This window comes from Somniosus microcephalus, chromosome 3, assembly GCF_052327205.1.
Source record: "Somniosus microcephalus isolate GS21.2 chromosome 3, FLI_Smic_1.0, whole genome shotgun sequence".
Taxonomy (NCBI): Eukaryota; Metazoa; Chordata; class Chondrichthyes; order Squaliformes; family Somniosidae; genus Somniosus; species Somniosus microcephalus.
In genome coordinates this window covers 224,228,809-224,253,993 of record NC_140989.1, presented here as the reverse complement: position 1 = coordinate 224,253,993, position 25,185 = coordinate 224,228,809, and the positions used below count along the sequence as shown (strand labels likewise).

General features: G+C 42.5%; 1 protein-coding gene across 7 annotated transcripts in view; it reads left to right on the top strand.

The window, feature by feature from the left end:
* The window catches only part of imp3 (IMP U3 small nucleolar ribonucleoprotein 3), a 326,220-nt gene that overhangs the window by 82,193 nt on the left and 218,842 nt on the right, over positions 1–25,185 (top strand). The gene's annotated exons all lie outside the window — the stretch shown is intronic.

The window sequence follows — 25,185 nt, the reverse complement described above, 5'->3', positions numbered from 1 at the left end:
TATTTAAAATACTTCGGAATTGTGTTGGGACTGCCCAATCTGTCATTTTATTGGCACTAAATTAACTGTCAGTCAGACAGGCCACAAGTTGGCTGTTGAGGAAACTGATAAATGTCACAGCGGTGTGGGTGGAGAGCCCTTTTGAGATTGGGGCTGAGATGCATCAGGGCAGAGTAGAGGGAGCTTCACTGTGCTTCACCTGACTAGAGAGAGCTTGATGTGGGTGCCCAAAATAGCAAGTGTTCCATTTTCCCCCACTTTGATGACACACAAATTTGCCAAACAAATTATTTGCATGTCTCTGCTTATTGCAGTAATGGAACACTTTTATATGCTGTATATACAAGCGATTGTATTAAATTACATGCAATGTGAAGTTCCCTTTAAATTGCTTTGACATTTCATCTGATGTATTCTTTCTAGCACAAAGCTCTAGAGCATGCTTACCTTTTGAAGGAAGGGGCAGAAACAGATGACTGACAAGCTTTCTGTCTGCCTTGCAAATGAATCTTTTTTTTAAAACTTAATAACTTATTTCTCGAACAACAATTTGCATTTATATAGCGCCTTTAATGTAGTAAAACATCCCAAGGTGCTTCACAGGAGTGTTGCCAGACAAATTATGTCGAGTTTCGGAGCTATTTGGACAGGTGACCAAAAGCTTGGTCAGAGGTAGGTTTTAAGGAGCGACTTAAAGAAGGAAAGAGGCGGAGAGGATTTGTGAGGGAATTCCAAAGCTTGAGGCTTAGGCAACTTAAGGCACGGCCGCCAATGACGAAGCAAAACGGGATTGCATTTGAGGCCAGAATTGGAGGAGCGCTGATATCTCGTAGAGTTGTAGGGCTGGAGGAGGATACAGAGATAGGAAGGGGTGAGGCCATGAAGGGGTTTGAAAACCTGAATGAGAATTATTAAATCGAGGCATTGAAGGACTGGGAGCCAGTGTAGTTCAGCAAGTACAGGGGTGATGGGTGAACGGGACTTGATGTGAGTTAGGGTACGGGCAGCAGAGTTTTGGATGAGCTCAAGTTTACGCAGGGTGGTAGGTGGGAGGCCAGCCAGGAGATCATTGGAATAGTCGAGTCTAGCGGTAACAAAGGCATGGATAAGTGTTTCAGCAGCAGATGGGCTGAGGCAGGGGTGGTAACAGGTAATGTTAGAGGTGGAAGTAGATAGTCTTGGTGATGTAGAGGATATGGGGTCAGAAGCTCAGTTCAAGAAAATAGGACACTGAGGTTGCAAACAGTCTGGTTCAGCCCGAGACAGTAGCCAGGGAGGGGGATGGAGTTGGTGGCTAGGAAACGGCGTTTGTGGTGGGGACTGAAGACAATGGCTTCGGTCTTCCTAATATTTAATTGGAGGAAATTTCTGCTCATCCAATACTGGATGTCAGACAAGCAGCATGACAAATAAAAGTTAGCGGAGGGGTCGAGAGAGCTTGTGGTGAGTTAGATCTGGGTGTCGTCAGCGTACATGTGTTGCGTTTTCGGATGTCGCTTAGGGGCAGCATGTGGGTAAGAAATGGGAGGGTGCAATGATAAGACTGGACGACGAAAAGTATTTTTCAAAAAAAACATGGATTGCTCTGTGCACATGCAAATTGCCATAAGTACAAGTTTACAAATAATTCTTTGTTAAAATCTTCTGCTTTTGGTTCTGGTGAGGATCATGGTAGCAGTAAGTGTTCCCAAAATGACTTCAGCTAGAACATGGAGTGGAGACTGGAACTGGCTTTTCTTCTGCTGATACTGTTACTTTTGGTGGGAAAGTCCAAATTTACTTGTGGTAACCCACTAAATGGCGTGCTTTTGCAAAATTTAGGTTTAGTTTGTTTGGTTTACATTTGGCATTGTATATTAAAGCAATGAATGTGTTGATTTGGCTTCCATTTGATACTTCAAATTAGGTATTTGTCTAAATTTTAAATTGACACTGTACTGTACCAGTGCCATTTTTATATGTAACACATTTTCTGTAGGTTAAGAGTACTGTTGGGTACGATGGAAGCAAGTCATGTCTCCCTGAATGTTCCATGCTCTTTGTGTTGTATCTCTGATTTTGCTGTTGGGTTTTTTAGTAGTGAATTTAGCACCTTATGTAATACTTTTATTGTATTTGTAAACACTTTGCAATTGATTTGTGAATAAACTTAACATCTTACTCAATACAGCCTGCTTTTAAGCTGAAACTGCTTAATTTGAATTATCTGATAATTCTAAATTTTTTGAGCACTACATTTTTACTTCCTCTTTTTTACTTAATTTTAATTACTGGATAATTCAATTTTTTCATGGCAAAAAGCAACATGGTTATCAAGAGTACAATGTACTTGTTTTCCACTCTATCAACTACCAGAGTTCCAAGATAAGTTAGTGCTGCACACTCTCCTGTGTCCCTGCACAAAAACATAGAAGATAGGAGCAGGAGTAGGCCATTCGGCGCCTCGAGCCTGCTCCGCCATTCAATGAGATCATGGCTGATCATCCAAACTCAGTACCCGGTCCCTGCTTTCTCCCCATATCCCTTGATCCCTTTAGCCTTAAGAAATATATCCAACTCTTTCTTGAATATATTTAATGAATTGGCCTCTACTGCCTTCTGTGGTAGAGAATTCCACAGGCTCACCGCTCTCTGGGTGAAGAAATTCCTCCTCATTTCTGTCCTAAATGGCTTACCCCTTATCCTTAGACTATGACCCCTGGTTCTGGACTCCCTGACCATCGGGAACATCCTTCCTGCATCTAGTCTGTCCAGTCCTGTCAGAATTTTATTCCAGGGCTGCACTTTAATGAATAATATAAGTTGGCAAAATACAACATCTCTATACTCTGAAGGGCACTTGAACCTTATTGATTTTATGGTGGGTATGTGGTGGAGTGATGCACACGACGATCATATGGGAGTTGAGCTCTGAACTTCATGTGCTGCAAGAAGTAGAATAAAATATAGATGTGTACTTGCAGATGATGGGCAGGGGATGAAGGGACCACTCCATCAGTGACCAAGTAGAGAGGGAGAAGAACTGCCTGTAGCCACATGGGAAGGGATCATTAAGATACTAGTGCCAGGGAAGAGGGTGCCACATTGTATTCCGAATTAAGAGATCCTGAAGTTCAGCGGAGTTGTCTGCTCTCATTATTCGCTGTTTCAATTTGGGGCCTATATCTAAGTCTGACGTCAGCAGCCTTAGGTAATGTCTTTGGTAATAATGGAAATTCTACTGATCTGGAGTAAAATGGACTTCATTCAGTCTGTTTTATGGTCTCTCAAATACCACCTTGAACATTCCCCACTTCAGACCTTGAAATGAACTTCATGTAAATGTTGCATCTTGCAAATGGCTCAAATGGTTTTGGCTTGTGGATCAGGTGTGCTGCTGATGCATTTTTCTCTACTCCAATTTTTTCCTTGTATTAACAGCTGCCACTGCCACCCCCCCCCCCCCCCAAAGACCCTCTAGATTATTTGCTCATTTGTCTCATTGCTGTTTTGGGGATGATGTTTTGTGCAAATTGGGTTGCAATTTTCTATATTACAAGTGACTGCACTTCAGAAAAAGTGCTTCAGTGGTTTTGAAGCACTTAGAAATGTCCTGAGGTGAAAGGTGTGAAGTGTTGCAAGTCCTTGCCTCCTTGTTTCTTCTTATCTCCCGAAGCCATGGACCTTTGCCGTGAGCCAGTTCCATGCGTCTTCTGGTACCTCACCCAATTGATCATTCTTTTGTCAGTTTAGACCGTGAGTGTTGGCATGCTGGGAGCTAACACAACCAAGCCTGATCCTATCCACATGCGCAATGGGGATCAGTTTTGTTCAACGACCAAGAGCAAGAATTCTTGTCTCTCTTCTGTCTTCTCCCCCTCCACCTTTGTAACCTAGAAATACTGAGGCTAATTGTAGTGCCCGACTTACTGCTACCTCACCTCCAAGTTTGTGTGGCCTACTTCCTCAATGCGCAGTGTTTGAGTCTCGGAAGAGAAGAGGTGGTTTTCATGAGATTTTCTGATAACTACAGTATGTAAGCTGAGCAGACCAACATTGGCTGTAGTCAAAAACTTGTGAAGGAACGTACTTTAAGATTCTAATGCATTATTTGCATTAGCCGCACAAAAACTTTCCTATGTGGAATATTTACATATGCTGTAGGATCATAAGACTTTTTAAGATGTCCAGTCATTTCTGTTAGAGCTCGACCATGTTCAACAAGGGATATTTACTGAAGTGGGGTGCAACCTTTATCAGCTGCAAGCCAATATTGAATGCCTAACCCATGTGAGATCCACAGATGTTTGTATCTGTTTTCAGAAGTTAACACTGCCAGGAAGATTTTCATGGCAGACACTTTTTTTTAAACTCCATGTTTTTCTCTGATTGCCCACTGCTGTCAGTACTACATTGTGTTCAGTCTTCCTTCAGTATACTGACCGTCACTGCATTTTATGGAAAAAGTAATCCTGTTTGTTTTTTCAGCATCAGCAAAATATTCTGTTCATTACAGTCTATTTCATGTTTTAATTTTCTCAACACATTCCCATTATTTCTAATGCGCTGTCCCATTATCTACAAACTGACCAGAGTCGCGCTTGAATGTGTAGCCAGAAAATCAGTTTAATATTTTTGCTCGTTCCCTTTCAGCGCTGAAATAGTATGTGTCAGTCGTGTCTCTCAATATGATGTTTCGGAAATGACGATTGCCATTTTTTTCTTGATCCGTACAAATACAGCCAAAAAACTGAGATTGATAGATTTTTATTAGGCAACGCTATTGAAGGTTACGGAGCCAAGGCGGGCAGATGGAGTTAAGATACAGATCAGCCATGATCTAACTAAATGGTGGAACAGGCCCGAGGGACTGAATGGACAGCAACTGTTCCTATGTTCCTAAACGGGAGAATTCCCTCAGTGGGATGAAGTTAAGTCACCACACTGCCACCTGTGTGGTGTTGCACAATTGAGGGAGGTTAATGCTGTGATGTCAGTTTGTTGCTGTAAGTACTTCTCATTTGTTTTCACTCTAATGTTGGAGCTAATCCTGTCCACTGTTCATAGTTCACTCTCCCTTTGGAGAGAGGTGGTGTATGCATGAGACATGAATAAACCCTACAATATCGATTAATCATGGAAATTGTACAGAATAGTTTATCCACCTTCTGTCTTCATTGCTAGCATATGTTGTGTCCCTATGTGCTTTTGTACAGTAACGTGGTTTCAACTTCCCGCCAGTACCTCCCAGCTGTTTGACTAAATCCAAATTGCTCCTGTGTTGAAGGGGAGCAAAATCCAAAGTTTCAAGCCTTCCTTTAGCTGTTTCCTTCTCTGGAGTCTGTTATTACTTAGTATTCTCTTATGTCATGTTTGCCCTTGATATGGTCAGGTTCCTATCTTCAAGTATAATTGCAGGTTTGCAGTGGGAGCAACACTTGCTGCAAAATTAACTTTCCCACAGGAAAGCCTTGAAAAGAATATCAGTGTTGAATTCATACAATCAGTGTTATTTCTGTTGGGAATGTAGGGTGTCTGCCTGTAACGTTCCATTGGAAGAATTTCTTGGTGTATTCATGATGAATTATTCTTGTTGTCTTCAAATCTGTGCAGTTAAAATAAAATTATATATGGTCTAGTGAACCTTGAACTTTATCCTACGTACTGTATATGACTTCACATGATGAGGATATATTGAGCTGCAGTCATGGGTTTGCCCCATCGTCACCAGTCCATTGGTAAATGTATTGCTTTGTATATGTCAAACTGCTGTTGATTTTCTTTCATCAAATCAATCGCATGTCATACGTAGATTTGCATCAATCAAGGTCTGTATCAAGGAGATTTCAAAGCAACTTGCTGTGCAGTATTGAGGGAACAACTGTTATATGCAGGCTGAGATTCTCAATTTAGCAGTCTTATCAGAAGTAAACTAACTGGGGCTCCTTTGATGACGGCTAGGTAAGATCAAATGTGTAGTATGGTACTAAGCCATACAGAACAAGAAGGTCTTAGATTTGAATGCTACAGGCTCTACAGAGGGGAAAAAATCTGTCAGTTTTCCTGGTCTTAACTGACTCCTGTGGAAGCTGCGCTGGGACTGAGGGCAGGTTCAGACTCGTCTGTGATCTCCTATGGTTGGATAACCCACAGATACCCACTGTCCTAGCTCACGTATGTAGATTGCCCACTTAAGAAAGCACCTTTCATGTCTCCAAGTCCCAAAGAGCTTCACGATAAATTACTTTTGAAGTGTAGTCACAGTTGCAATGTAGACTAACATAGCAGCCGATTTGCGCACAGCAAAGTTCTACTAACTGCAATGAAAATAAATGACTAGAAAATCTGTTGGTGGCATTGATTGAGTGATAAATATTCAACAGAACATCTAGAGAACTCCGTTGCTCTTCTTTGAATCCTGCCACGGGATCTTTTTCTTCCATTGGAACAGGCTGACGGGGCCTTAATTTAATATTCCACCAAAGAATGCTACCTTCAGCAATGCTGCACTCCCTCAGTGCTGCCCTGAAGTGTCTGCCTAGATTTTGTGCTCAAGTCTCTGGAGAGTATTTTGAACTCTCAACCTTCTGACTCAGATTTTAGTGTGCTACTACTGCACTAAGCTGACACTTGGGCAAGAGCTGCTGCCACCTGTGAAACTACTCCAAGATAAGTCACTGCCTTTATAGGAGAACAGTGGGAGGAAACGGGACTGGAATTGGAAAAAGAAGGCTTGAAACATGTGACAAACAATATAAAATTTCAACAGCAAAAAGAGAAATCTGTTGGTTACTGACTTTTTTTCTTGTTCCCAAGAAGTCACCAATTGTACAAACCGAAGCCTTGCCATATCAATTCCACCTCCCCCTGCACCCCGCCCCCCCCCATCCCGTGTTCCTCCTGAGCAGCAGCTGGGCAGAAGGGGAATGAACAGAAATTGGCGGCGGCAATGTGATTGGGACCAGTAACTTTTTTTCTTTTATTCACATGCTTTGAAATCATGTTACATATAAAAAAGATTTATTTCTATAGCAGTTTGCCAGATTTTATTGCCTTTGACTTGGCCACATTAAAAATATGAATAGATAATCACCACTGATGACCCTTAATGCAACCTCATGTTTTTCTTATTAATGCACCAGTCTCTAGGTTTCCAGGTGACCAGATTGGTGAAGGCACAGCCTTGTCTGCTGCTAAGCCACACACAATGTCCCGATTCCTTTTCTGGTCAATGCCAGATGAGCTAACCTCATTTTGGGGAAGGAGAATGGGCCTCTGGGCCTCTGAGACCCTCGACTACAGAAAAGAAAAATCAGTTTGATTTCTCACTCCTGATCATCATGCAATCACCCTGATTGAAAGTGTATGCACGTGGAAATTGCATGAAGTTTGGGCTAGGCTATGATGTCCTGCACAGTCAAATAGTTTGCCGACACTGGCTGTCTATGTTCATGAATAAATGGCTACTTGGGTGAGGTGCCAGAGAGATGCTGCTATGCGTACTTTAGAGCAAGTCAGTACTTTAGAGCAAGTCAATACTTTCTGGACGGGAGGGGCAAAAGTGGGGTTGGGGAGGGAATAAATGACAATTGCAGAAATTAGCACCAGGGTGGATATTGTGTCTTCAGTGGCACAGACAAGTTTCCAGTATCCGAGGTGTTTGCATATATTCCTGGAGTTGAGCCTGACCAAAAAGTCCCTCATAAATCATTAACGCTACTCCTTTTTGGAGGATGTCTCATTAAATTTCCTGTTTTAGTAAAATATCTTACCCCCAGAACCATGGAGAAGCCCCATAACTGGCATTTGTTTGTTCGTTGGCAAATATTGGTGCAATCGTGTCTGTTCTAACTCCGTTCATACTGGCAACTGGAGCATCTCAAAGGAGCACAATCATACCCCTCTACCAATATAAACTCTGGTTACAGAAGAATAAACTGTTTAAACTATTTTATACATGGAATTCCTGCCTAACATTGCATCATAACCTCACAGGCCCACAAATCACCAGGGCTTGGGGTGGTTCACAGCGAAAAGGAGCAAGAAAAATTCCAACTTGTAATTGGCATCATACACTGATCATATATACGGACAATCCTATTGATCCAGTCAGTTCCAGTTGTACCCTAGTATGTCAGTCGGTAAGATGCGACTTCAAAAGGAGAATTAAACAATATGTAGAAAAAAAAGTGTAAATATATTGATGAAAGATATGTAAAAATGTTACGTAGGCTCAATGTTTCCTGAGTATGTGGGTCACAAATCTTCAGCTACCTGAATTAGGTAATGAATGATTATTCTCTCACCCCTTTTCCTCCTCGTTCTTTTCACCACAGCGCTCCTGAAGGCACTGATTCATGTTCCACAATGTTTATCACCCTCTGGTGCGTCGCCATAATTGCCATTCTTACGAAAGCTTGAGTAGTGAGTGTTGGCAGGCTATTTGTCCATGTGGGGGATCACTATCCAGCCTGGCCTTCAAAAGCAAACTTTGTAACAGGAGTCACTGGGTGGATAGTTATCAAGAGTGGGAACCATAATCTTTTTTTCACCCCAGAGTTCCTGATGCCAATTGTAACAACGATTTGAATTGTTCTATTTGGGTATGGATAGTGAATTCGGGTGAATAAAAATTCTGACTGAGAACATGAAGCATCTGAGCAGAAAAGTAACTGGAAATTACAGGGGAAGCCTGTATAAAGAACAAAGGTGAAGGATTTGTGGAGTTAATTTTCCTTATTTAACTTGAGCCTTGTTTGTCCATTCAGGGTTGACCTTTTTTAGCCCACACTTGCTGCTATCTATCCAGCAAGCTCTTCAGTATTTCTTTGAAGATTTTTCCTAAATTGTCGTTAAATGAGACGTTAAATAATTTCCCCAGCCCACCTATTTAAGGTCTTCTCTCATACCTTTAAAATTGTACATCCTTGGCAATGGTAATCCCAGTTGCTATCAAACTGAAGTTGTGTTGTGTTGGGCATCATCTAGGGGCGCTGTAACTTCCTTTCCCTTTGTGGGATCATTTACCATTTCCAAGATGAGCTGCCGTTTATGGCTTCTCTTGTGCATTGGCTCATGAAGTGGCAGTGCATTATACAGAAAACTCTTCGGTATCCGGCACCGACGGGGCCGGGATGGTGCCAGTTGATTTAAAAATTCCGGATGATGGAGAGGGTTATCTACCAAGGCTATTTTTAACAAACAAAGAGTCCGACTCTTGTTATTGAGGTGTTCGGACTTCTGACGGCGCCAAGAAGCCGAGTAGTGGCAGTTTGGAGAACTACCCCCACTGACTAACTCGGCCACCACGGGAGAGTTGGACTCGGCAACGTTTCTGGTTATTGAGGTGTTGTTTTCGGAGTATGAATTTTGCCAGTTAATAGAGAATTCCGGATGTTTAGGTGCTGTTTAAACGAGAGTTTCCTGTATTTACTGACTAATTTGAGCATTCCCAATTCATATTTGGTTGGTTGAAACCCCCCATTAATATAATCTTCCTTTTTCATGTACCCTCCTTATGTTTTCATAGTGAATGCCCTCCACCTTGTTCTGAGTAGGTGGTCTGTAGCAAATCCCAAGCATTATTTTTGCTTTCCTTGTGTTAAGATTGTCCAGGCAGGATACATTGTTACTTTCCCTCGGATGAACTTGCTTTACCTACTTTGTGTAAGTCCTTAACAACCCATTCTATCCTTCTTGAACTACCTGTGCCATTATACATTGAATTAATTTTTCACTGTCTGGGGTCAGCCATGTTTCTGCTCCGGTTACATAATTCTTCTGATGTTCAGGCATTTTGTTTAGAATGCTTTTAGCATTTGTGTCTATGCACCTTAATTTATATTTGCTGCTGCTTATTATCTTCAGTGACTCCCTTTTATTGAAAGCTGGATCTGGTATTTTTCTGCATGTTATTGTTTGTACTCCTCTGTTGGCTCTTGGATCAGCCTCGTGGGATTCATTTTTGTCACTGGTCTCCACCTCCCCATTTAGTTTGTGATTTTCAACAGCTGTCTCCATGTTCTTTGCAAGTCTCATGATTCCCACTCCAGATGCATCCGGTTTCTTCCAAGTCAGCCCATTTTGTACTGAAAGCATTCTCGGTTGCTAATTATCTTTGCACCAATTTCTTCACCTTTTGTTTAAATAATTTGTTTTCCTGGTAAACTCAAAGTGGATGCAGGTCAAACATTTCTTGGCATCCTTTGGGCAATAAATGAAGATGAAATTGGCTAAATGCTGTCTACTCCCTTCGTCATTTTCTTTATTTTAAATTAAAATAATCTGGTTAACAAATCCCAAGGTTTGGTAAGTGCTCACTTTGGGGAAATAGGATGAAATAAATCATCTGTTGGGAAGCAGGCAGCACTTTTTAAATTAGAAATGTTTGTGAAGCTTGTTGGCATTTTAGATGCAACAGTTTTCTTTCAAGGTTCTCCTGGTCCACTGTTGATCATTCCATGCTATTAATCTCTAAAGCTGCCACTCATCTCCGCAACACCTCAGATTGGGGTCAGGGTTCCTGGAGCAAGAAGACATTTTGAGGACCTTTCAGTTGTTTTAATCTCTGCTATTTGCACCCAGTGTGCACTTTGAGTTCAGCATTGGCCATTTGACCGTCAGAATTAATTAGACATTACAGTACTGTCCTACTGAATCCTGATAAAGATGCTGCCTGTTTGCCAAAGAATGTAATACTGGAGAGACCACTTAGGATAAGCAACTTTCGTTCAGCTCCAAGGGCAAAGGAATTGTGTTCATTTTAAGGGTCGGTCAAACCAAGCTGTTTTTTGTCTCTTTTGTTTCCTCCCTACTTTTATACACATGCTAGACAAAGATAGATCACACCTATGAGGTGTTAAATCACTAACTTGATCTAAGTGGTGATTTTGCTGCTGAAATCCACGGGGGTCACACTGGATGCTCATAATGCAGCCCATCTTAGAATACACACAATAGTCAGGGAAAGCCAGCAACAAGATCCAAAGATCTTTATTGTGAGTCAGAATTGCAGGGGAATTTGCTGCCAAGGATGATATCCAATCCAGTTTCCATAAGGTGAATGCTCTGCATCCAAAATTATTATGGTTTGTTCCCACATTAAAACCTTTTGGAATCCAACATTACCTACCATAACTACTTTTCACCCGCCAATTTTCTCCTCCTGAAGGTGTGAATTGTACTGTGATAGGCTTCCTCGGGTGCCAGCAGCCCTCCATTAACTCTCCCAAGAGGCCCTTCTTTATGGACGAGCCCAGACAATGAATCACGGCAGGTTGGTTAACTGGGACATCATGGCTGAGCCCGATGCTCTTCTCACCTGATACGTATCCACTTGCTTGCAGGTGTTGCTGGATAAAGAATTTATTTTTGACTATTCTTTCAGGTCAATTTTTCCGCTCTCCTTCCCTCAAATCATCATGGTAGGAGGTCTTTATTAGACCTTTGCCACTTGTAAGAAGATACCATTGGTTGAACTACCATTTTTCCTATTGCTCTGCTGCAGTGTAAATAGTGCGGTTGCTGAAAACTTGTGGGGATTGCCACCATTGTGGGAAGGGATAGAATCTGAAGAAAAGTCAGCAACATCTTTAATTCCACCACATTGTGCATGAGCAATATAATGACATCTTTGGAATGCAAATCGTGTGCAAACACACATGGAAAGCAACACCAGCTTGTCCTAAGTCTCTTGCATTTAATATTTTGACATTTTAACAGTCAGTTTCTATCTCTTCTGTCCCATCCCATCATAACTTTAAACATCTCCGTCCAAATCGCCCCATAATCATCTCTGTTGAAACAAAAAGACTCCCAATTTTCCAACTCCAGCTTCATATTTATATTTTGTTAGTGAATTTGCGTGGTACCTTCTCTATTGCCGCAACATCCCTATAGTGTGGAGCACTAGATTTCACAGCGGACTGGGGAAGGTCAAGCGTTTCACCATTTTGAGTCGAGTGGGTAGAATGAGATAGACGAGGAAGCAATTATTTTGAAGAATTCTACCTTTTAATTGAAGTAGCTTTTAACTTTTCGTGGATAGCTATGAGGCTGCAACTGTCATATGTCTCCTGAAACTGAAATTCAGTGGATGGAGTTTTCACAGGGAGAGTATCATTGACCGTTAAATTCTAAGCAGGAAATCCCATCAGTAGTGAGTACTGGATGCTTTGATCCAAGAATAATGGATGCTGATACCATAATTGATATTGCAAGAAATGTATTAAGTCGTTACTTCACCACTGTTCCTTTTAATATTCATGTGCACAGCTGATTTTTGATTTACACAATGAAGGTGCAGATCTCTAGCTGCCACTGCTTACTGCAGTACACTTGGAAAATGCTCTAATGCATGTTGGTGGAAGGTGTTGCAGCATCTGCATACTATGGTGAAGTGGTGAGGGCTGTAGGTTCCACTTCTTTCCATGGTGCCAAGGCCTTCTAGAAGCCGATTCAGAGTGGCATTCACCGAGGCCTAAGACACCTGGGGTGACGTCGTGTCCAGTGTTCTATTTACTGCGAGAACTCATGACAATATTTGGTCCTACACTAACCCTTCTATTTTCAGTACTAAGTGTAAAAGTTTAGAGAGAGGTTCTAACAATGGCTCAGCTGGCTAAGGCGATGTTTCGCTGAGCCATATAAACCAGGAAGGACCTAGCTTGAATCCCTGGTCTGTGCTCAAAAGGTTAAAATCACAAACATTTGTTTGAAGGAGGAGAAAATTGGCCAGGGTTGTTGCTCACTGCTTTCCAGTTACTCTTGCTGCAAATATTTGTGCATGGCTGTCAACATTGGACTTCAATTTGATGTACCTCACGGTGCAACGCTAAGTGACTAGGTTTGCACATGAAGAATGGCCACTTGGGTGACGTACTGGAGAGTGACCAGCATCCGTAGAACTGTAAGCCAGCATGGAGATGATGCCATCAGGAGAAAAGGAGTAGTGGGGTGAAACCATTAGCAGAAGGAAAAATAATTGGTGGTGGAGGGTGAGGTGGGGGGTGGGGGGGGGGGGAAGAATTTTAGAGCAGTTTAAGAAGAACAAAATACATTGTAAGTGTCTTGTTACTTCCCAAATGTTTAGTGGCTGCAGGCACAGTCTGGTGTGGTACTGAGCCGTATAGGTCAGAAAGATCTTTGGTTCTATCCTTGGTCTGTGTTGAGTTACCACTTTGTGAAATAGCTAGAGTACCTCTTGGCTAGCAAAGTGAAAAACCAGCCAGGGCTCCTATTTCTAATCATTATCTCATTGTTGGATAGTGTATGCATGACTGAATGTCGGGTGAAGACGGAACCATACTCACTGTGATGTCTCCTCTGAACAAATAGTGTACGGCCTCTAATTGTTTAGGCTCAAACATGAAGACTATATTAACTTGCATGAATGGGCACCTTCAGGAGTGCAGAAGGAAAACTTTGGGGGAAAAATTTGAGACTTTCTGCATTGTTCTTCCTGTTACAAAAAGTTGCTGCGGATCAGTATAGATTGCTTGCAAACAATGGCATTTTAAATTATTTATATTGGAACCCATTTATACATTTGCAAACACAAAACATCTGTTTAAATACATGGGGAAAATATTATGCCTGGTAATGCATGCCAGAATTATTTTTTTATTAACTATTATTCGTGTGGCTTTTTTGCAGAGGTCTGGGAGCAGGCTGCTTCCTGCTTACACAAGGAGCTACATGCTGGGGGAGCACTGATTCTACTGTTCATTATTGATGGTTATCAATGAAAGTTAACATTCCTTGTAAATAATGGAATGCTTTTTTGGTTTATGGTAAAACAAGTACAAGGAATAGACAGTAATTTAACAGGAAAACATGAACTTCATTTGTAAACAGCAGTGTTGAAATAGCAAAAGCTAACCCAAACGTGGCTGTTTTGATCTAGCTTTTCTTTGAAGTTTTTCTTCTCTCCTATTTTTGTCTCCTTTCCTATCCGCTCTTGAAGATTGCAACTCCTACGATTCCACAGGAAGCAGCTCCCATGTACGTTACCCAAGTGATAATTCTTCAGATGTGAGCCTAGACAGAGTGTGTCAATAGGCTATTTCATGATGTACATTGCAGCTAATCCCATTCCTGTGCTTGCATGATGCCCACATCTTAGCACTCGAGTGATCAGAGGCAGAAACGCTAGCCATCGTGCTAGCACCCTGCTGGAGATCAGCTAGATCATCGCAGAACAGGGATTAAACCTAGTACCTTCCTTGCCTGTATGGCTCCATACCACATCATGTCAGATTACTGAGTTTAGAATGCCTTCCTATATATTGGGTACGATTTCAACAGCAGACTTCCTAAGTCCAGTCAGTCGATGTGGTTTCCAGTGTTTGCAGAGAAGAAGCTCCTGATTACGTAGGTTTTTAAAGTAACCTCTCTGCCTCTGCACCTCTTTATCCTCCTTTAAGACGCTCCTTAAAACCCATCTCTTTCACCTGTCCTAACATCTCCTCCTTTGACTCTGGGTCAATTTTTGTCTGATTACGCTCCTGTGAATTGCCATGGGTCGTCTTAGAAACATAGAAAAATAGGAGCAGGAGTAGGCCATTCGAGCCTGCTCCACCATTCAATATGATCATGGCTGATCCTCTATCTCAATACCATATTCCCGCTCTCTCCCCATACCCCTTGATGCCTATCTATCTATCTCCTTCTTAAATATATTCAGTGACTTGGCCTCCACAGAATTCCACAGGTTCACCACCCTCCGAGTGAAGAAATTTCTCCTCATCTCAGTCCTAAATGTCCTACCCCATATCCTGAGACTGTAACCCCTCGTTCTAGACCCCCCAGCCAGGGGAAACATCCTCCCTGCATCCAGACTGTCTAGCCCTTTCAGAATTTTATATGTTTCAATGAGATCCCCTCTCATCCTTCTAAACTCTAGTGAATACAGGCCTAGTCGACCCAATCTCTCCTCATAGGACAGTCCTGCCATCCCAGGAATCAGTCTGGTGAACCTTCGCTGCACTCCCTCTATGGCAAGTATATCCTTTCATAGGTAAGGAGACCAAAACTGCACACAGTACTCCAGGTGTGGTCTCACCAAGGCCCTGTATAACTGTAGTAAGACACCCTTGCTCCTGTACTCAAATCCTCTTGCAATGAAGGCCAACATACCATTTGCCTTCCTAACTGCTTGCTGCGCCTGCATATTTGCTTTCAGTGACTGGTGTACAAGGACACCCAGGTCCCTTTGTACATCAGCATTTCCCAATCTATCACCATTTAAATCATACTCTGCCTTTCTGTTTTTCCTACCGAAGTGGATAACTTCACATTTATCCACGTTATACTGCATCTACCATGCATTTGCCCACTCACTCAACTTGTCTAAATCGCTTTGAAGCCTCTTTGTATTCTCCTCACGATTCCCGTTAAAAGTGCTATATAAATGTAACTTACTTAATTTGCAGGATCCCAAAACTTGTAGAATCGCAGAATTTTATTGTGCAGAAGGTCATTCAGTCCATTGGGCTTGCGTGAGCTCTCGACAAAAGTTGTCCATTTAGTCCCTTTTTGTGTACCTTTTTACATTTTTTTAATAAAGTATTTATTTACATCTTTGAGAAATTCAGCATATTAAATTGTTGTAATAGAAATAAATGGCCTGTCTCGCCCTCATTTATGGTAGTTATTTCTTTAATACTGCATTTGCAAAGCAAGAAGTAGAGATGATTTTTAGGTTCCTCCAACTGTCAACTTGCCAAATTGAAGGATGGTGGAATAACCAAAATCCTCATATCTTACAAAATGTAAATGTGCCAGATTTTTCATTTGCCTTTGACTTGCCTTGCATTAGTCTACTTGATCAAACACAGAATTTGTGACCGTTACCTCAAATCCTTACATAGTGGATCCAAAATTGATTTTTAGATTTAAACAATGTACTCTGTGCACCTTCTTAACTGTACATTTTGATCTGAAGACATTGCTGTACTTGTCAAAATGTTGCCACCAAGTAACTGTCTGAGCAAATTCTTGCAAGTGGTGAATATTTGTTATATTAATTTTCTCCTATTTCGCATTTAAATCTCCATGGCTCCATAGTGTGGAATACCTGATAATAGGGCTTTGCTTGTGCAAGACTGACGGTGTGCGGGAGTGGCTCAAATTTTCCCGCACTCATTCCCAAGATGTGGCTGAGATCAGGAACTCGGCGCTGTAAGGATTGCAGGCACAAAATGTAATATGATAGCAAAATACTGCAGATGCTGGAAATCTGAAATAACAGAAAATGCTGGAAAAACTCAGCAGGCCAGGCACTTTGCGGAACACCTCCGTTCAGCCCGTAAGGTTGACCCCGAGCTTCCAGTCGCCCGTCATTTTAATTCACCGCCCCATTCCCACTCAGACCTCACCGTCCTCGGCCTCTTGCATTGTTCCACGGAAGCTCACCGTAAACTCGAGGAACAGCACCTCATCTTCTGATTGGGCACTTTACAGCCTTCCGGACTCCATATCGAGTTCAACAATTTCAGGTCACAACCTCGGCCTCTATTACATTTTTACTTATATTTTTTATCCACACCTTTGTTTTGGCCTTTTCTCTCCCCCCCCCACTTTTTTTTCCCCTCTCCCACATGGCAGCTGTCTCCCATTCTGCCAGCGCATTTCACACCTAATCTAGAGCCGTTTTTTGTCTCCACTAGCCCTATCACCATCTCGTCTCGTTTTGAATACCTCTTAATGTCTCTCCTCTTTTGTTCTCTCCCAGCCTGGCCTCTTAATCTATTTCATTTCCTGTGCTCCTTTAGTCTTGACAAAGGGTTTTCACCCGAAACGTTGACTCTATTTTCTCTCCACGGATGTTGCCTGGCTTGCTGAGTTTTTCCAGCATTTTCTGTTGTTTTTTACAAAATGTAATACGCTTGAACAACGGAATGGTGCTCTAATTGCAAATCTACCATGCTGTCTTGCCACCATACTTCATTGACTATGAAGTGCAGGATAATTAGAAGTGAATTTCAAAGGCATAATACAATTATGTGGAGAGATTCTGGAGTGCAAGAGTGACTTATGAACATTATGAACGGTGAGATTGTCTTAAAATTGCTTTTGTGTACAATGAAACTGATCTACGGCCACCCACCGGATTAGCTGTAATATACTGATCAGTATCATTTTGGCTCACTTGGTTGCACTCTCACTCTGAGTCTGAGCTCACGGGTTCAAGCCTCATTCCAGGATTTTAGCGCAGAATCTAGGCTGGCACTTTGGTGCAGTATTGGGGGAGTGCTGCACTGTCCAGATGCTGTTTTTTTGGATGAGACGTTTGATCATATGGCACTATTTGAAGAAGAGCAGAGAATTCTTGGGTCTGGCCAACTTTCTTTCCTCAACCAGCATCACCAATAACTGCGTAACTAGTTACTCATCATCTGATTTCCTGCTTGTGCAAGCTTGCTGCATGCAAATTGGCTGCCACATTTGTCTCTACCTAATAAATGATTACACTTCAAAGAATAACTAATTGGATATGAAGTACTTTTGGGCATTGAGGACATGAGAGAGCTATATACATAAGTTTTTTTTTTACTTATGCAGATACAGTACCTTTGCAGCGATTGTATGGAAAAATATTGGGGGGAGTGGGAATGTTCATCCTCCTGAAGCACACTAAGTTGGTATCTTTTGTGCAACTTAAACTGTAACTAGACTATGTGAACTGAAAAATTTCAAAACTTCTGCCCCCTCACATTTCTCGCCTCCTTTCATTCTCTCCCAGCGACATTGACTCATCCTGGTCCATGGTTCCTTGGTGCTGGCTGCCCTCCAGTGACTCACCCAAGTGGTCATTCTTCATGTGTGGGTTTGGCCAAGTGATTGTTGGCAGGTTATTTGACTTTGGCAGGTGTCCCAGTAAGCCGAATGTCACCCTTGTCTAATGTTCATTTCACAATCACAGAAACCACACAGTGCAGATAGAGGCCATTTCGGCCCATCGAGCCTGCACCGACACATATCCCACCCGATCCCCATAACCCCTACACCAACACATATCCCACCCTATCCCTGTAACCCCACGTATTTAATCCCCCTAACACTAAGGGTCAATTTATCATAGCCAATCAACCTAACCTGCACATCTTTGGACTGTGGGAGGAAACCGGAGCACCCGAAGTAAACCCACGCAAACACGGGGAGAATGTGCAAACTCCACACAGACAGTCGCCCGAGGCCAGATTCGAACCCGGGTCCCTGGCGCTGAAAGGCAACAGTGCTAACCACTATGCCACCGTGCTACCCTTTCCAGTATGAGTCATTGAATAACTATCAGGAGATGAAATCTTGGGTGATTTTTTCCCCTCCTTTCCCTGGCTCTCAGAATAGACACATGAAGTTAATTGTGGAGCATCACCTGCCTTGGTTGAGATCAGCTAACTCAACACAGATTGGAAATTAACCATGCGACTTTTCTGTTCTAGCTACAAGTTGCCTTTACCAACCAAACTATTCGTGGAGCGAAAATCACTTTGCTTTCAAGTAGGTCATGCTGCTCAGCAGAGTCAGGGGTTTCACCTGTTTCTTCCACTGCCGCAGTACAGCCTTTTGATCATTATTTAAATCCCCCCGCCCCCTTTTCCTCCACCTTTTACTCCCATTAATTTCTGAAGGTGTTAATTCTCGCCCGGGTACAATCTATGGTTGCCAGCTGCTCAGCAGTGCCTTATTTGTGGCCATTCTTGATATGTGAAGTTAGACGTTGATGCTTGATTTATAGGGGGCTTTACAGCAGAGTCTGACGCTGCCCTCACTTGGTGTCCATGCACACGTACTTGGAAACATGGGTGACAGGATAGAAATCAGGCGCATAGGTCCCTAATGGCCCAGAAATTCGGGTCTCCACGGGTGAGTACGCATGGGGTACTCACCCGTAAGCCCAGTGGAAGTGCCGGTTTCGTGCATGCACTGCGCATGCGCGGGAAACCGGCGCTTCCGTTCCCCTGAAAGAAGGGGTTCAGAGGTGGAACGCGTGCGCAGGAGAGGCAGCGCGTGCGCATCGAACTTAGGTTTTTTTTGCAGGTTTTCCCGGGAGGGTAAGTCTCCAGGAGTTACAAGGTAAGTGGTGAATTAATTAAAATTAAAACATTTTTTCCACAGGTTTATTATTTTTAAATACTTTAAAGAAAGGTAAGTTTATCTTTAGCCCCGTTAGAAAATGTAATTAATTTTTTCAAAAATTTAAATTGTTTAAAATAGTTATTTCATGTAATTTATAGTTATTTTAAAAATGTGATGCTTTTTAAAAATTTATTGGAAGATTTAGTGATTTTTGGGGCTTATAGTATTATAGGTTTGACAGGTCTAACTTATGAATGAAGCATTCCCTGCTACCATTGGCTCTCCATGGCCCACGTGATCCCAGGGGACGCATCGAACTAACTGCGCCCCTGGGATACGCAAGCACTACGCGCCGGCAGTTGGAGGAGGCCCAGGATCTGAATCCCACGCGGGCCCACAGCGCAACGACCGGCGCGGTAGGTAAGTGCAGGTCGGGGGCTTGCACCCGTGGGAAGCCCCCGACCAGAATTTCTGTTTTAATTTTAATTAATTCACTGCTTACCTTGTTAAAAGCAGGCCTTGTGCCTGCTTTTTAAAAGTGAAACTGCTGGAGACTTACCCTCCTGGAGAAACCTGCAAAAAAAAAACGTAAGTTCGATGCGCACGCGCTGCCTCTCCGGTGCACGCGTCCCACCTGTCAACCCCTTCTTTCAGGGGAACGGAAGTGCCGGTTTCCCGCGCATGCGCAGTGCATGCACGAAACCGGCACTTTCATTGGGCCTACGGGTAAGTACCCTGTGCGTACTCACGCGTTGGGACCCGAACTTCCGGGCCATTAACTGGGGAGTTGCACATGGGTATGTAGGAGGCAGCAAGCCTAGTGGGATAACTGACCTCTTTTATGCTTTGTTGTTGTGCTATTGCAGATTAGCCAATATAATTCTAAATTTAAAATTTTAGTACTTAGTGACTTCATCACTTGGGTGAATTTTTAAATTAAATGATCTCTTGTTGAGATGAAACTTTGGTTATTTGTGTGGGCAGTTACTTGATCAGCATTACATGAGGGAGGAAACCAAGTCTTGAATCAGCAGTGGATATGTACAGGTTGTTCTCAGTGTACAGTACACACAATATATTTGATCAGTTCAAGCCCCCATTTGTTTTTTCTGGGGAGAGGGGGGTTATTTTAACCCTACTCGCACAGTAGAAACCTGATGGGTGGGCAGTTAAAATCGCCCTGGCTCTTACCTGTTCGAAAGCCGCCATGATTGCAACATCTGCAATTTTAACCTGCTCTCCTGATCAGGCAGAAAGGACACGCGCCTGGAGCCAACAGGGTCCTTCTTTACATATGCACGTTGCGGCCTAATAACATAATTGAGACCCGACTGTAATTTTAACTTTGGCCTGAGTGGAGAATCCACCTGGGTTTAAAAGCAGGGCCAATATTGAATTTGGAAAAACCTTTAGTTGCATTCAGAAAATATGTCTACCATTTTTTCTAATAGCTGCTAAACATTTGGTGAGAATACAATATTTTGCAAACTTCGTTTGAAGATTCACATCTGTGGTAAATCTTGGTGCTTAATAAGCATAACTTTATGCAGTGTATTCTTTAATTTGAAATGACTGATGTTCCACATTAATAACTTGATATAAATAGTGCAAACCTTTAACTGAATTTTCAGCTCACTCAGATATGTTTCTCGCAGAATGTCCCAGTCTTGTTTCCATCATCTGATAACAACGATCATCACACTGCAGGAAGGAAATGTGCTTAATAATTGGCGTAAAATATATCCCTGGGGAGGGGAGCAAACTTTCTCCACTAGCTACGTTTAAGGATTGAACTGCTGACCCAATAGTGCTGGCTTTATGTTCCTCCTGTGATTGCAAGCAGGGCTTTTGCGAATCTGGAAGAAAACCTGTGCAGATGTTGGGAGTTCAGCAGCGTGTTGTACAGCCAGGGTTATAAATGTGTGCCAGTGAACTAGTGCCAGACATGGACAGTCTTGTGTGAGCTCTTGTCTGTTGAGAACTGACCTGAGTCAGACAGCGAATGTTTAGTATTGGACTTTGAAGCAGGAAAGGAAGTCTCCATCTGTCCTGGAGAGATTTGAGCTTAAATAACACCGGTGAATTAAAGTTTAAAAAGCCAATAAACTAAGTTGAAGAGGTACAGTTTTTTTTCAAGAGTTTTTGATTAACCTTTTTATATTATTTTACAAACTTCAAACGCAGAATAAGTTGCCAAAGTTGTGCATAACATCACTTTGTCAAATACATTGCATAGCTCCTGTGGATTTTCTCCTGCAAACAGAAAAGTGTGCTGAACACTGTCAAGAATAGAATACTCCTTTTAAAAGGAGTCTCTTCCTCTCCCATTAATTTTTACTGGTTAAAAACAAGCTAGTAGGTAATTATAATTGTTTTTATTTTCTTGAATGTTAAGTGCTGAAGATATAATTGGATGGAACAGGTTTTTGAGACTCTTCCATTTTTATATAAAGTTCAGGTAATGTCAGGATAGAACTTGTTGACCCTGGGTGTTTCAATGATGGTTTGTATTTCAGCTCTATATTTAATTAAATTCCCCTGTGCTGTCTGGCTCAGTAATTGCTTCCGGCCAGATCCCCATGTCATATATTGTTCTTTGAAAGTATTCACAAACTCTGCAAAAGTCTACTGGAGTTATTTTTGTAATTTTTATTTTTTGTAATTAAAAAGCAGGACTGATCCATGATCTCTGTCTTGATGCTTATGTAGATTCATTGTGTGGAATTTCTGATTCAGGCATACAACTGTTTGGAGATCAGTTTCAGTGTTCCAATACAGGCTGGATTTGTCTTTCTTTGAGCCTTTCCACCCCCCCTCGCCCCCCCCCCCCCTCCGCTCATGATGGGTATGGTGTCTTTGGTAACCTGTGGTACCTCACCCACCCAAGTGACCATCCTTTATTTGTAAAGCCTCAACAGTGAATACTGACTGGTTATTTGACAATGGGGGCGTTGTGACAAAGCTTGATCCTGTCCTGACTTGATGAATGCGCACACACCTACACACACACCATTTAAGGCTACCTCTGAACCTAGTTTCTTGCTTTTTTTTCTCTTTCCATTCAGTTGTTTAGGAGGCTCTGTGCCAAGCATTTTGTTACTACCCCTTTTTTGGTGCACCCATGATATTTGGACAATTGGTTTCCTTGTGGGAATCCTGCTAGTGTTTTTTTTGGAGGAAGCGGAGCAGTTGAGGGATGTCAGGCAGGTCAGGCTGCAGCAGAGAAGGTCTGCACTCACCTGCATTTACATACAAGGCATAATTGCCTGCAGTTGCCACGCAGAACTGGCTCACAATAGGCTGTGTCGTCTGCTGTAAGGACACCTGCAATTAACCTGCACCACAGAGCTGGCACTACCAGTCAGCTGCACCTTCACTTTCTCCTCCTGCCTGCATCTGGGCATATCGTAGTTCTGTCCTATGGTGAGGGTGCCCTTCAGTGGAAAACAGCCACCTTTCTTGCAACCACCTTATTCAGTACCGCCTCCACTTTTCAAACCATTAACCGCTGGTTCAAGTTTGCACCGTTCCATTGCTTGAGCACTGTTTCCTGTCATCACACTGATTGTGCCAATATTTGGGGCTTGCCAGCTATTTTTGTTATTTGAACAGCAGGATTCCCATAGGGAAGCCCACTGTTCCAATATTGTGAATGCATCAAAAAATTCAAATGCCAAAACACTTGGCACGAAGCCTCCTGACCAACTTAGTGGAAACAAAAGAAAGAAAGACTTGCATTTATATGGCTCCTTTCAGGACATCCCAAAGTGCATTACGTCGAGTGAAGAACATTTGAAGTGTAGTCAGTGTTGTAATGTTGGAAATGCAGTAGCCAATTTGCACACAGCAAGGTCCTATAAATGATGATGAAATAAATGACCAGATAATCTGTTGCAGTCGTGATTTTGGTTGAAAGGCTGCCGTCTCGTGTGGTGGATGCTGATTCGCTGAATTCCTTCAAGTGAGATTTGGACCAGCTTCTGGCTGGGGCGGAGATCACCTCGTAGGTACTGCAGGGAATTTAGGGCCAGAGTGATGATCTGAACTAAGGAAGAGGATGCTGCCATAGACATAGTAAAGGAGGAGGTAGTGGAGATACTTGATAGGATAAAAATTGATAAAGAGAAGGTATTGGAAAGACTGGCTGTACTTAAAGTAGATAAATCACCAGGAGTGGATGGGATGCACCCTAGGATGCTGAGGGAATTGAGGGAGGAAATTGTGGAGGAACTGGCCATAATATTCCAATCTTGAATATAATGTATCTTCCAAATTGAAGCCCATGGAATAAAAGGGACAGTGGCAGCATCGATACGGAATTGGCTAAGTGACAGGAAACTGAGCGTAGCGGTGAACGGTTTTTCGCACTGGAGGAAGGTATACAGTGATATTCCCCAGGGGCCGGTTCTCGGACCGCTGCTTTTCTTGATATATATTAATGACTTGGATGTGGGTGTACAGGGCAGAATTTCAAAATTTGCAGATGACACAAAACTTGGAAGTACAGTGAACAGTGAGGAGGAGAGTGATAGACTCTTTGGAGCAGAGAAAATTGAGAGGAGATTTGATGGAGATGTTCAAAATCATGAGGGGTCTGGGCAGAGTAGATAGAGAGAAACTGTTCCCATTGGCAGAAGGGTTGAGAACCAGAGGACACAGATTTAAGGTGATTGTCAAAAAAAACAAAGGCGACGTAAGATTTTTTTTACGCAGCGAGTGTTAAGGTCTGGAGTGCACTGCCTGAAAGGGTGGTGGAGGCAGATTCAATCATGGCTTTCAAAAGGGAGTTGGATAAGTATCTGAAGGAAAGAAATTTACAGGGCTACGGGGAAAGGGTGGGGAACTGGGACTAGCTGAAGTGCTCTTGCAGAGAGCCGACATAGGCTCGACGGGCCGAATGGCCGCCTTCCATGCTGTAACCATTCTATAATTCTATTATATGATTCTAACTAGTTTTGATTGCCTAGATGAGTCGGAGAGGAATTTCCTGGATTCCCCTCCCACCCACCCCCCCCCCCACTGCCCCAAATTGGCCTGTTTTTTCAAAATCTGTTTTTTCACGCCTCCCAGGAGATCGGGTGGGGTGGAGAGTATATATTGTTGTACACAAGGTATCGCAATTGTGTGGAATTGGCTAGATGGATCAGAGGGTCTTTACCTGTTCATTGTTTGTATGTTTGTATAAATATTGGCCAGGATACAGGAGAACTCTCCTGCTCTTCTTTGAACTCACGCACACTTGTGCGCACAACTGGCTGTGGGCAAGCTAGTTAAAGGTAAATTTATGAGCTTCTCCCATGCTGGTCTCTAGCAGTGAAAGTTTAGTTTGTTTTCGAACAGTTCTGCGCACTGAATGATGAACACATGGAATTGACTTCCAGGTAGAGGAGTGCAGGAGAAAAACCTGGAATGAATTAAGAAACTATTAGATGCTGTGATCGGTGGGGTGAGTGTCTGGGCTCTTTCTGAATGGATGAACTAAAGTGAGCCAAATGGCATTCCTCTTTGACATTTATGCTGTAATTAAAATTTGCTGGTCTTGTGATCACTCATGCTGTCTTCAATGAAATGCATCACGCGTGCCTTAATAGTGTGCTAAGACAGGCTGCTTTTGTTGCCTAATGATTGCTACACAAGTTAGTCATCAAACCACTTGCAATTGAGGAAGCTACAGTGAGTTGCACTTGCTTCTTGACCAATAATGTACAGAGAATTGCACAAGTATTAGGCTGTCCTGCAGAGCTACTGGCACCCAGCACCAGTCACCACGTTCAAAAGTGGGAGTGCGTTGAGGCAAGAGACAGAATGACCCTAGAAAAGCAAAACATTTAACTCTGTGCAGGCTAGTTTGCAGGGCTGTATTGTACTAAATTAAAATAATACTGTTGGATCCATAAACTACCATAATAGTAATCATTGTATTTTAAATGTGGTAGTTGGGTCAATATATCATCTTAATGGACTTCAATTCTTGGCTTTTATCAAATGTCCTCCATTCCCTTGGTGATGAATTATGACTTGGCATGGTTTGGTTTCAAAAATACTTTTCATTTGTGAATGAATTAGAAACAAGATTACAAGAAGTAGGATCAGAATAAAAATGCTATTGTGGGATTTGGTTTTTCA